The sequence below is a fragment of the Nesoenas mayeri genome (genome assembly GCF_963082525.1).
Source record: "Nesoenas mayeri genome assembly, chromosome: 1".
Classification (NCBI taxonomy): domain Eukaryota; kingdom Metazoa; phylum Chordata; class Aves; order Columbiformes; family Columbidae; genus Nesoenas; species Nesoenas mayeri.
In genome coordinates, this window is record NC_137541.1 from 138391575 (window position 1) to 138404260 (window position 12686).

A 12686-nucleotide genomic window follows, 5' to 3' on the forward strand; every position below is an offset into this window, starting at 1 on the left:
CTCCTTGCTGGCACACAACTTGATGGATTTGGGGGCATGAATCCTCCTCAGGGATGCACGTAGCCCTGGCTCATCACCACTGGGCAGGACAGATGTGAGTCCACGTGCATCGGTGACGCAGGCAAACTGGATTTGGCCAGCTGCCGGGGCTTTGAATGTTCATTTTGGGGGAGGGAGGGAAGGAGGACACAAGAGGGGAAAAACCTGCCCTTTGTCTGCTCCTGGTGCTCAGGTGCCTGGCGAGGAAGAGGGGACTGTGAGCAGAGGAAGAGCTGGCTCAGAGCTGCTGCATTGCCAGGGGATCCTTTCCCCATTTGATGGCAGAGACACAATATCATGGGGCCAACATGCAGAAGCTCGGCTGGAGCTGTTTGTCCTTTTGCTGCATCCGATGGATTTGTGTGTGCCTGTGTGTATGTGTGTTGCTTTGTTTTTCTGCCCTGTGTATTTTAGAAATAATCCCCTTCAAGGTTACAGAGATATCATTTGTCAGGCAAGCCGACAGAGCTCTTTCTTACTATGGGATTACATAAGAGAACACAGGCTTTATTATCATTTTAGGACGTATTAGCATTGTGGATTATTTCCATAGAGACTGAGCACAGTGGCAACCTTCACTCTGGGCTCCCTCATCCTCCCCCTCCTCCCCACCTCTTACTTTTTAAAAATAATATCCATTAGCAAACAAGCAAGTGGGAAGTGTCCTGTGAAGCCTGGTCTATGATGAGTGGTGTACATGGAGGGCTGACACTAGTGCTAAGAGCGCATCACAAGCCTGCAGATAGAAGGAGGGATTTTGAAAAGAGGATGCAGGGCATCAAGAAAGCAGATGTGCCTTCTTTATTCCTGCTGATGTGTGTGCCTTCTTGGGAGGCTAGGGAGAGCTGCTGTTCCTGCCTTGGTCATTCATTGCCTGTGGGATCATGATAGATCAGGTTGATGCTTCGTGTCTCAATTTACTAGTCTTTAAAATGGGGAGTTTAATTACACTGGGGTATCCCATTGGCCAAGAGTAATTCACGAATGTATGATTTATTCCCAGCATCTTTTCCATTACAAAAGCTGATCCTGAAACATCTGTGTCATGCTGGCTGTGCATCTTTTGAGCTGCCGGTGAAGTAAGAAAGGAGTGTAAATAAATTGTTGTAAATAAATTAAATTGCACATTCCTCCCTTGGAAAAGCATCTTGCCATACACCAACTCCTGCATTTTTTATGTGTGCTGTAGCCAGGCTGTAGTGGGACTAATAGGGGATATTTTAGGCCTTTCACCCTTTCCATCAAAAGAGCAGTGTTCTTCATCAGCAGGTCTGGGGGATTGCTGAACTGTAAAATGTGGAAACTGGTCTCCTCCTCTTGGCTGTGCCTCTGCTACAGCACAAAGTGTTGGCATTTCTCATGGCCTGGCAGACATGGTACAATAAATTTTTGGCCTTCATCTGTGCTGGGGGTGTCAGTTACATGAAGTGGTTCATTGTGAGTCTCAAGCTTCATCATGTAGAGCTGAGAGTGGAGTTCATAGACACGACTGCCAAGGCCAATGCCGGTTCGCTGGTCAGTGATGAGTCTTCAGGTCTGGAAGGGAGTCTTTTATTTCACACCTTGCCTGGTCTTTTCAGGGCTCATAAGTCATCTGATTAGTGTTTCTTCTCCTGATGCTGGTCATATGTTACCTGTAATGCGAAAGCTGTACTAGATCCTGAATAACACTAGTCGTATGTCACAACTATCCCCCAGGGCCAGTCTTACAAGAGAACAATCAGACAGCTAACCGCATCCAAGAAAGAACCTGTCACTTTGTTTCTTGAACGCTTCTGTTTGGGCCTCTGTCCTGATGAGAGCTGCAAGTGAATGCATCTCCCTATCAGTGAAACCCAGGGGCTCTATGTAGCAAGTATAATCTAGTGACAGAACAGTCTTCTACAGAAAAGACACTTCATACAGGAAGAGCAAGAGCTAACCAAAAACTCACTGAGGATCAGTCATTCATGAATAACCTGTTGACGAAAGGCAGGGAATTCATGGTTGTTGAAGAGGGGTGGGAAGGTACTATTCAGTGCTGCAGCAGCTGCAGTGGGAATTCAGATGGGTTACTGGACACCTAAGAAGCCACATACCAGACAGCTGTAGGAAATCAGGCTTCAGGTATTCTGCTGCTCAAGAAGCTTTTTATTCCTCTTTGAAAGAATAAGTTTAACCAGAACGCTGAGAAAGTAACTGTCCTGTTGTGATCCTGGCAATTGCATGGTTTCTGTGGTTTACCAGCACAATGCATGATCACTAATGGCATCTTTACCTGGGATGGTGAACTGAAAAACTTGAGCTTTAGCAATAGGCTAGTTGCACCTCAGTTTTGACATCTTTGCTGTAATTTCAAAAAATTAAATATATTTCTTGCCCGTGAATATTCTCTTTGCTGCTTTAGACAAGAGAGGAAAAAAAAAGTGAAGTTCTCATCTTTGTGACCTACGTGGACTTACCACCCTTGTGTTCTCTCCTGTGCCAGTCTCATGTTTTCTTCTTGCCAAAAAGACCTAAAAGCCTTGAAAGCCCCTGAGAGATGCAAGTTTCTAGCTAAAGACTTGTGGCTGTGTAGGTAACACAATACTTTACTCACATGTCTAATGGGTTTGGATCTTTAAAGGTTTTTGGCTGGATTCCTCGTCTGGTCCTTGGACACTTGTTGGCTAACAGAAAGTATCTTATGATCTTTACTTTCTATAGGGGAGACTAGGTATGATATTTTAAAACTGGTCTCAGTCCTTAGAGAAGTCCATTTGCAGAAATCCTCCCAAATCAGAGATGTCTTATCCTAGCCAAAGTGGGCTACTACAGAAGACTCCAGTGACACAAACCTGTTTGTGGGAAACAGCCTAAGGAAAAGCTGTTTGGGCTGGAATAAAAATCTATATGTGATTGAACTACTAAGATCTATCTAAAATGTCAGCAATATATGTCCTTCCTGCCCACTCTATTTACTGCTGCTTGTGGAGTTAACATTGAAGGGATTCATGTGTGTCAGCCTGGTGGCTGGAAACCTTACCCAGGGATCTGACTTTCCCTTAGCTGAAAACAAGACAAGCAAGGAAGATCTTTCTTAGGTTAAATTTGCCACAGTTCAAAAAGGTTGTGTTCTAGAATGTTTCGTATCAGCTTGATGAAATCACTAGATACACCGCTCTACAGGGCTTAGGGCACACATTTTTCTTCCTGGCAGCTACACCAGCATCCATACATACACTACAACATCTTGGTTTGTTTCTTGAAGATTTTGTGTAATTGTGAGTGGGCTGCAAGTGTTTGTGCCTTGGACTGATGACTGAATGAGCAAATCTGCAGGCCTATGCAAGCAATGGAGCTGACTGTATTTCTCATCCAAATACACACAATATGCATTTTTCCAGAGGCCTCAGGGAAGGGCACACATCTAAATACTGGACCGTCTGTGGTTATGATTAGTATCTATTTATCACAGCTACTGTGAAAACAGGATAGAAGAAAAATAAAATGGAAAAGGACCTTCTTTCTACCACTTCAGTTCCAGGAGTGCCTTCACCTCATGCTTGCTCATTCATGTGGCACAAATCAGTTTTCCTTGATGCTTAGCTGGATTGCATCTGCAGAACTACAGGAAGATGAGCAGGCATCATTTCTGTCTCCTGTGGTCCTCAAAGCCTGCCTTGAGCAAAGTTCTGACTGTATATTCTCTAGTGTCTGCAGCTGTTGAAGATGCAGGAAGACATCCATCTCAAACCTTTCTACCTTGTGTCTTGCCTAAGGCATCTGAAAACTTCTGTGCAGTGGGAAATCTGCAAAAATATCTGTCAGTGGAGGTGGTCCCAGTTAAACCTCTGTCAGAGCCCGGGAGCCCTGTGTACACAAGCTGCTGCCTTCGGAGCCAAAGGCGTAACTGAATTCCTACCGCTCTGTGTTTCTGTTTGAGAAGTCCCTCACCAAACTAGGTGTGCATGTGGGCTTGGGTCACATCAGACCAGCTGTGCTGATGGTTGTTCCCTGTCCTATCTGCAAGCAGCCTTGCACAGCATGTGGACAAAATTGTTCTTTTTTATAAGTCATCAGACTATTCCTGTACAGTGCTGATTAAGCTCTAAAAAGACTATGGTAATAGCCAAATTTCTCTTTTTCTGTCCTCATGGTTTTACGAGATGAAAAAAAGATAATTTGTTGTTGGGCAGCCAGTCATACAACAGTCCTGTGGGTATTGTGTTGGCGTGACCCCTGTGTGGCTCATGATATACCTTGCAACCTGAGAGAAGCCTTGTCCAATATGGAATTCCTTACCTACTTACTCTGTGTGGTCCTGCCTTCACCCACAGTGGGAAACCTCTCAGGGACCTTAGCAGTCAGCTGTGGGTCAGTTTTGCACATCTGTTCCAAAAGACTGTGTCTGTGATACCAAACCCCTCATGCTTGCATTGTATTGAGACCCTAGTGTCCTTAAAAGTTGTCTTTGTTAGACACCTGTCCTTATTTCCTGTAGGATTTGAGTATTACATGGGTGGTGTATTTATGCTCACAATACCTCTAAGAGTTGCTTTATTATCAAAAGTGTTTGTGCTTCAGTCTGTGAAGTGAAGATAATTATTCGCTTCTGGGCACATTATATGGTATTTGGTGGTCTGAATTTCCCTCTGCATGGGCTTACCTCTGTGCTGAGATCCTCTGAACTGTGCCTGAGTTTGATGCCTTGAGTAGGCAGTGTGACTGCTCTTCCAAGTGACTTCCATGGTCACTTATATTGCTTGTGGCATAGAAAGGAGGATCCAGAACCTGAGCCTTCCATCTCAGAAAAATACCCTCATTTTAGAGCCGTTCTCCCTTGCTAGGTACACTGACACCAATGTTTCCATTTGTGGAACCCAGTTTGTCTTGCAGCAAGGAGAAAAACACCATTCGACTTATAAATTGCACACATTTAATAGGGAGCAGCATAGGAGGAGTCATTTTTAATAATTATTTGCATAACAGTAGCCTTTCTTCCATAGATCTCGCAAAGCTGGGCAAACATGAATTAATTCAACCTTAAACTACCCACATGGGAGGACGCAAAGTATCATTATCCACATGAACAGTTTCTCTGCATGATTTTACTAATTATAGTATAGCACTTAGGTGTTGTTACGTGTGCTACACAAGATGGTAAATAACATTTTACAGAGAGGAACAAAGGGCATTTCTTACCCAACCATATCCTTTCCAGCACTCACACTGTACTGTCTTCAGCAATGGTGAGAATTATTCCAGCAGAAGGTGGAGGAAATGGATCATCAACGGGCAGCGTGGCCAGAGCTATAAATAGGTGTAATGTCTTACCTAAACCCCGCAGAAGTGGGTCTGTTGAAGAGCTGGATTTAGATAGTAACTCAAGTTGTGTACCTTCCACCATACCAGAACAGCTTTCACCTTTCTCCATTGTTGGGAGGAATCCAATTCCTGACCCTAGCAAGGCAGTGTAATGCAACCTTCCCAAAAAAGGCTGAGCTGTTTCAGCAGCACTTCCTTAAGATGTGACTGGGCTGGTCCAGCTAGGTGTGGGAGAACCTTCTGTTTTGTGATACTTTGAGCATTAGGGAAACAGCTACTTCCTCAAAGCCCCGAGGAAGGGGAACTGAAATACTTCCAGCAGCCTGGGAACCCATGGGTACTCCTCTTTTCTGGCATCTGAGACTTCCAGCAAGTCCTTTGCCATCCTTTTTCCTGTGCTAAGTTCATGGAAAAGAGCTGGCTCAAGGTTTTCCTGAGGACAGCCCAGCAACTGGGCATGGCGGTGTCTGAAATAAATATAGTTTTGGAGGAGAGTTCATTTCCCCTGAATTAATGCAGCCTGACACAGAGCGCAGGAGCATGTGCCATCTGGTCAAATCTGCCTTGATTTTGCGAACAAGGGGGAGGGTAACTGATACTTTTATGAACTGCCGTTGCTGCACAGGAGAAAACAGTAATCCCCTAGGTACTGAAAATGCGAGATGCTAATCTGAAATTAAAATGGGTAAACATGCACAGGCCCAGTAAGGTCGGGAAGGTTGAAATCTTGCTCTCTAAGGAAATGAACCTTTTTATCTTGAGAAGCCCTGGGCACAGCTACGTAGTCCATCAGTTTAATAGGAGATGGTGGGGTAGTGTGCTGCTCTTTTATTTCAGAGCCAAGCTTGTTCCCTGTGCAGGCAGAGTGTAATGTAATTTCCTTCCCTTACTCCATGACGTACGTGTGTTTTCTGCAGAGATTTCACTCTTTACTACGTGTCCATGTGCCCTGTTTTGCTATTGCCTTCTGATGCCGCTGCATAAATTGGGCCGGAGGGTGTCCCTCTCTCTCTCCTCCTCAGCTAGACAGCAAGTATCTAATTCCACTCTCGTCTGTAGTCCTGCCGGGCACGTAATGAAATGGCCAAATTCCGATGATTCTACCTGGGAGGGAGGCTGAAACTGTTCAGCGGTATGTCGTAATGCGAGCTGTGATGATGGGGAACCTGGAGGAGATCCTCATCCCTTTCCTTGTGCTGCCCATGGAGCAGAGCTTGCGTGTTCACAATTGGCGGGTGAGGATTCTGCACAAGCTGCCGGAGAGTTCAAGACAGCCATGTGTGCCTCACGGCAATGGCTACGAAGTCATGGCTGGCTGTGGCTTTGGTACAAGACAAGCTCTTAAGGCCAGCACAGCTGCTGGCCTTAATTTAGCAGATAGTGGCTGAGTAACCCAGAGGCATGTGTAAGGCAGGAACAAAAGGTGTTTGCCTTGTTTTCCTAACAAAATTGCTCTCTGGATGAGTGCTTTCCAAATTTTCAGCCATTGTCCTAAAGTACAAAATACCAATGAAGTCTCTGAAGCTTTTCTGCAGATCAGGCGAGGGAGGACTGCAGTGCCATGAATAGCAAAGGGGAGAGCAGTGAGGTGGTAAAAGCTGCTTTCATATGCAGCAAGGCAGTGGGGGCACTTGTTGGGGTGCTGGGCGAGATGCAGGCACTAAGTAATAACCTCACCTTACTTCACTGAGGTTTGTAGTCTCTGTGCTGCTCAGAGGTAAAACCTGTCATCCTTTCATGTGTGCTTGGGATGAAACAGAGTTGTGTGCTAACAGAGCGTGACAAAACCGAAGCACAGGAACAACAGATGTGGTCACTGCATTTCTTCTGGAGGTGTTTGCACACATGCATGCCCAAAGCCTCTGTCATCCAGGAATTCGTCTTCCTGAAACACAGCCCCATACCTCCCATCTAAGAGGGTAATTAGTCTGCTGCAATTAGGTCTTCCCTTTTCTGTTGTGAGTTCAGCCACTCAGTGGGCAGTGGTTAGGCACACAGCCAGCGTACACCACGCGGTGTTGAGGTGAGCAGTGCTTCATGGGGAGGTGAGGGCTGCAGGAAGCACAAAAATTGGGAGGTGAGTTTTTCTTGTGGTTAGTTCAAGAATATTGAGGCTCTTATGGCTGGGAAATATGCATATGGGGAGAGCATGCAGTGGCTTGGTTGTCATTTTTCCATGATGAAAAGCAGGAGCAGTACCTTCGATGTATTCCTTCCATTCTCAGATGGACTAAAACTTGCCTGGAATTTAAGGGGAGGCACTTTACAATGCTTGGGTGAAAGATGCTATAAAAAAGCCTGAAGGTTCATTTGGCCTGAAAAGCCCAGATAAAGGTGAAAGGTTTAAGTTTAATTCATGACAAGGGAGTTTCTGGCTCAGAAATTTCCATCAGTTTCATGAGTGCTGAGCTCTGATCATTAGTGCAAGGGGCACATTTCAGTAAAGAGACTGTATTTATTCCCCAGCTCCCCAAGGCTTTTCTCTTGGAACTGAATTATCTCCAAAACCAGGGGTCTTTAAACATATCTCCTCTTTTGCCTTTTTTCTTTCGCTCACAACCTTGTTTTTGTTTGTGGACCAGAATGCCCAATAAAATCACGCAAAGGTCTTTTATTTATGTTTGGCTAGGAGCTGACCAGATGCCCCAGCCTGTGAAATAATCACCATCTGTTGATTGTAATCACAAGGCAAAAGCCAAAAGCCTGGAAGGTTTTTTCAGTGGTGTATTCAAAGAAGTGCAGCTTGACTTTTCTGAATAAAAACAAAAGCTTCTGCTTTGGGTCAGACCTTTTTTTTTTTTTTAATACTTCCCCACATGCTGAATGTCTATGAATAGCTCTGCTATTCATTCCCTCCTTATCAGAAGCAATTTGGCTTTGCACTTTATTTTTGTCTTTCATTGCTGTCTGAGAAGATGGCACCATTGCTGTGCCCTGGTGCATTGTGTCCACCCTCTGCAGCTCAGCACTTCAGTGGGGAGCACATTTTTCTGAGGTCCCATACGCAGCAAGTTTCTTTTCGCCCTGTTTTTGTCTCTCTGACATCTTACCATTCTCGCATCAAAGATGTCTCTGGGGAAGAAGGACAATAGCGAATACTGCAGGTACAGTGAGAATCAATAATTCATTTAATCATAAATTAATAAATGATGCTGCTGCTTATGGAGAAGGGGAGGAAAAGAAAGAACATTAATAAAGTCATTTCCAGATCAATTCCACAAGTCTGAGAGACTGAAGAGAGGCTCCAGAGGGCCTGAACTTGATAACTGTCAAGGTCTGCAGGATTCCCTCACTACCGTCATTGCCACTTCTTGGGTTTAATTCAGTGATATGGCTGTTATCTGCCCCTCTCCTGTGGAATTTGGAGCTTGCAGAACTTCGGTATTTGCATGACACAGAGCAAAGTACCTCTGGGTGGGGCAAGTGAGCCGTACAGAAGTTTTTAAGCTTGCTGGATAAAAGCATTGCAGTAACTGAAATGCTTCTGCCAGACTTTAAGAGGAAGTTGAGTCTCCAGTCTGAGCCCAAAGACAGCTGCGCTTGCTTCTCTGGGCCCATGAGGTGCAGCTGAGTATTGTTGCCCATGAGTGACCGGGGAAAACTTAATGCTGTGCTGCATCTGGCCCTGCTAAAAATACATGGTGGGGAATACACATATGCACTTCCTCTGCTTGAGTCCACAGCGTATGAAGGCAGCGCAAGTCAGGATTTAGCCATCAGAAAATGCATAATGGATATAATAAGGATACTAAATGTTTTAACCTCCGGAAGACACCTCTTAGGCAAGCCATGCCTATTTATTTAAGTAAGCGGACAAAGACTTCGAAAGCCCCTGTGACAGCACTCCTTCATACTGTGGTGATAGGCATTACTGGGTGGCCAAATTTGTCACATGAATTACCATCAAGTAGTGTTGCTTTCCAGTGCTTTCCACTCCGGTGTGCGCCGTCCTTCCCTGTGCCTGCAGTAGCTCAGACCTTTCGCAGCAGCTCAGGTGAAGGCGCTTGGGGCTGCTGAGCACTATTGCTCTGGTTTTCTCCTTCATTGGCTCTTTAAGTAACAGGCACGGACATCTCCTGACTTGGGGGCTGGATTTGTCTTTTCAAAAATATGTAGGACATCAAGGATGTTTCTCCCTGGATTTAGTGCTCTGTGGGCCTACCTGCAGTTTGGGCTGACTTGAATTGTACTTGGAGATAAGAATGTTAATTTTCGTCATTGTCCAGGAGAAGAGGTCAGGTCTGTTTATGCAGTGCATGGTAGTGCTTAGAGGAATTCAGAAATTGTGCCCTTCTCCCAGCCCTTCTTGTGGTTGGCAGGCATCTGGAAACATGACCTCCCTAGGGACAGGAGGTCTTCATTATGTATTTGTATGCCACTGTATTAATAATGGTAATGAATAGTGGAATTAGAGCCTTAGTATCTCTCTTACATAACTGCATGTTGCTAATGGGCATAAGCTCAGCCAGAGCTGCTGAAACACCCGGCAAAGCTGTTTTACCCTAGCAGTGGTTTGAATTCTGCCCAGTGCTCATATACTGAGAAAAGTGTCTGCTTTTCCTAAAATGAAGGAACAAATCAGTGCAACTAAGAGCATTGCTGGAACCAGAAAGCTGAGATCTCAGACAGTGTAAAGACTGAGAGAGAGGGAAAAGATCTCCAAAATGTTCTCTCTGGATGTGCTCACAGTACCTGTTTTGTGTGCCACTTCTTTCCTTTCTGTTGAGTTACTTTTAATTTTCACTTATGCAGAAGCAGAAGGCCACCTTGTTTCCTGATAAAATCTACTCTTTTTTTTTCGTTTCTTTCTAGTTTAATCTCATAACTCCTAGTTATTACCTCCTCCCACTCTGCAATATTTACATGCATCAAGTATATTTTACAGTTTACTTCCTTGGAGTTGTTCTTTAATAAGCTGTATACATTTAACCCTTCTTAGTTGTCTTCATAAATTCTCCAAGGTCTGTTTATCAATAATTTCTGGTTTTTGGTTTTTTGTTTTTTCCTTAGTTTGCTGCTCATTTATTGCTGACAAAGAAAAAATTCATGGAATGAACAAAATGGTATCTTTGGGCTGGTTGCATTGAAATGGTGCAGAAACTCCTCGCTGTCTCCCTTCATCCCTTTGCTGTGATGGGATGCCCCTCTGTTCACCACCCAAAATTGCAAGAGGTTGTTTTGCTAATATAGCACATCAAGATTTTTTATTTGCTGTTTTCTGTAACTTCGAGTCTCAGAGAACAAAACAGCTTCTGTGCTTTCTCCCTCCTGCTGAGTATCCATCTTTTGGATTATTTCTCTCCAGGGACATTACCTGCATTTTTCTATTTTGTTGGGTTCAGCTTGTGGCTCTGATGAGTCTAGATTCAATCATCCTCTGTCCTGCTCATGCTACTCTCTGCTTTAACTTTCGGACCATTGCCCACACATGCTTAATTTTAAGGAGCTCTGTGTTCATCGAGGGCCCATTTCTTTGTCTTCCATTGTATTTGCAATTTTTCTGTAGGGTGTCAGCTGCAAATTTCATGGACAGTTAGTGTTGTTTTCCTGTGACACTGGTTTAATAAGACCAACATGGATGCAAACCCTTTGGCACATCATTTGTCATTTCCCAGTCCAACAAAGTCTATTTTCTTTTGGTACCTCTGGACAGTTTTTTGATCCATGGGCTGTTGATTCTGGTCAAACGGATGCAGTGGGGCAATGTCAAATCCTTCAAATTCCTAAAGCTTCAAATTCCATTTACTGCCTTTCCTCTAGGTGCTAGTTGTGCATGTGTATTAAAAAGCAAAAGACTTTAGCTTATGTATTTCATGTGATTTTATTATTTAGATTCTTAATGACCCTTCATATTTGTTTCATTTTTTTTACTAAGGACAGATATTGACTTGGAATTAAACATTGCCAGTTCTATTCCTTATTGAAAATCTTTACTGTGTTTGCTTTTTGGTTGATTTTGTGGAGCCTCCCTAGCTCCATGTAAATTGTCAGATTATTTGTCACTGGGATAATACGTTTGTCAATGCCTAGCCATTACAAATTAGGCTCCTGATCCTGCATACATTTACGCAGGTGCTTATATGTATAGATTGCTTAACATTCAGCCCTATATTAATTCTGTTGAAGTGAAAAATAGTTTAAAAAAATATTTCTGTCTTTTCTGGATTAAGTTTTAGGACATTGCTTACTTTATTATGGTTTGTGGACATATCATTCTTCAAGTTCTTTTTGCTTCTGCTTTTTTTTTTTTTTTTAATGACCCTTTTTTTTCCCTCCTTTCTCTAAACTTCCTCTCTTTATTCTTCTGGCTAAGGACAGATTTTAAAAAGCTGCTCAGCAATTTCTGAACCATTAATTTCATCCTCATCCTCATTTATTAACGAACTTACCTTCTTTCTGGTGCTTCTTCTCCTCCTGATAAATTTGTAAATCCCTTCTTATTCCCCTCAGTGCCTTAGGCAATATAAATTCATCTGCTTTTTTCCCCTTGCCCTTATCTCTTCCCTACAGCCTTGACTGACTCTGTATATTCTTGTTTAGTCACAATCTCCAGTTCTATTTGCAGCAAAGGACTTTTCTTGTGATTTTCATAATGAAAAGGAATCAGTAAGGAAGCATTGTATTGTACAGTGCAATAAGATCTGAAGTGCTCCATTTAAAAGTTGTGTGTGGTGGAGCCTTCTCAGGGACAATTTATGTTAGGAACAGTCACTGTGTGGCAAAGCCAGTATTTTAGTTTTAGTATGTCTTTGGCTTGATTTTAAAAGCTCTCACCATGACTTGAGCAGGGTAAGATGGGCAGCTGAGCCAATGGGAATTCCTTTTCTTTCTGAGTGGTTTCATCCACTGTGCTGTGTTGGCTGTTCATTGCAAGAGCTGTTCTCCTTCCCTGGTAGAAGGCATATTAATAGAAAAAGCTCCCTTTTTAAGGGGAATTCTAACCTAGAAAGTGTGTGTGTGGGGGGGTGTATCTGTGTGTCTGTGTGTATTTCAGCCACTTGTTGCTCAGGAGAAGGCAGAGCACCAGAAGGAAACCCAGATAAAAAAAATAAGCTGGTGTAAGAGGAAAGAGAAGACAGTGGGTCTTTCCATCCTTCCAAGCTCCAGTTCAAGCTGGGTTGGCAACACTGCCACACTTGAAAGCAGATATGGTCTTTGAGCTCCATCAGTGTGTTATGCAGGAAAAATGTCCCATGCCTACGGTGGCTGTTGCTAGCAGTGATGGAAAACGTGCCCTTGGGGAGCAAGGCTGGAGACCGACTGGCAGAGGGGTTGCTTCACAAGGTCTGGAAACCAATAAACTTGAAGGGTCATTACAGAAGACCTATTCAGTCAAGGCTGATGTGGACTTGAAAAATGCC

General features: G+C 43.8%; 1 protein-coding gene across 2 annotated transcripts in view; it reads left to right on the forward strand.

Moving 5' to 3' along the window:
- IGSF11 (immunoglobulin superfamily member 11) overlaps positions 1-12686 on the forward strand; it is a gene marked incomplete at both ends in the record, with an annotated part of 108019 nt that overhangs the window by 63694 nt on the left and 31639 nt on the right. The window contains one exon of one of the 2 annotated variants that reach the window (XM_080349325.1): positions 744-858. The exons of the other annotated variant lie outside the window; for it this stretch is intronic. Of the gene's footprint in view, positions 1-743; positions 859-12686 lie in introns of those variants that run through there. 2 annotated transcript variants of the gene reach the window in all.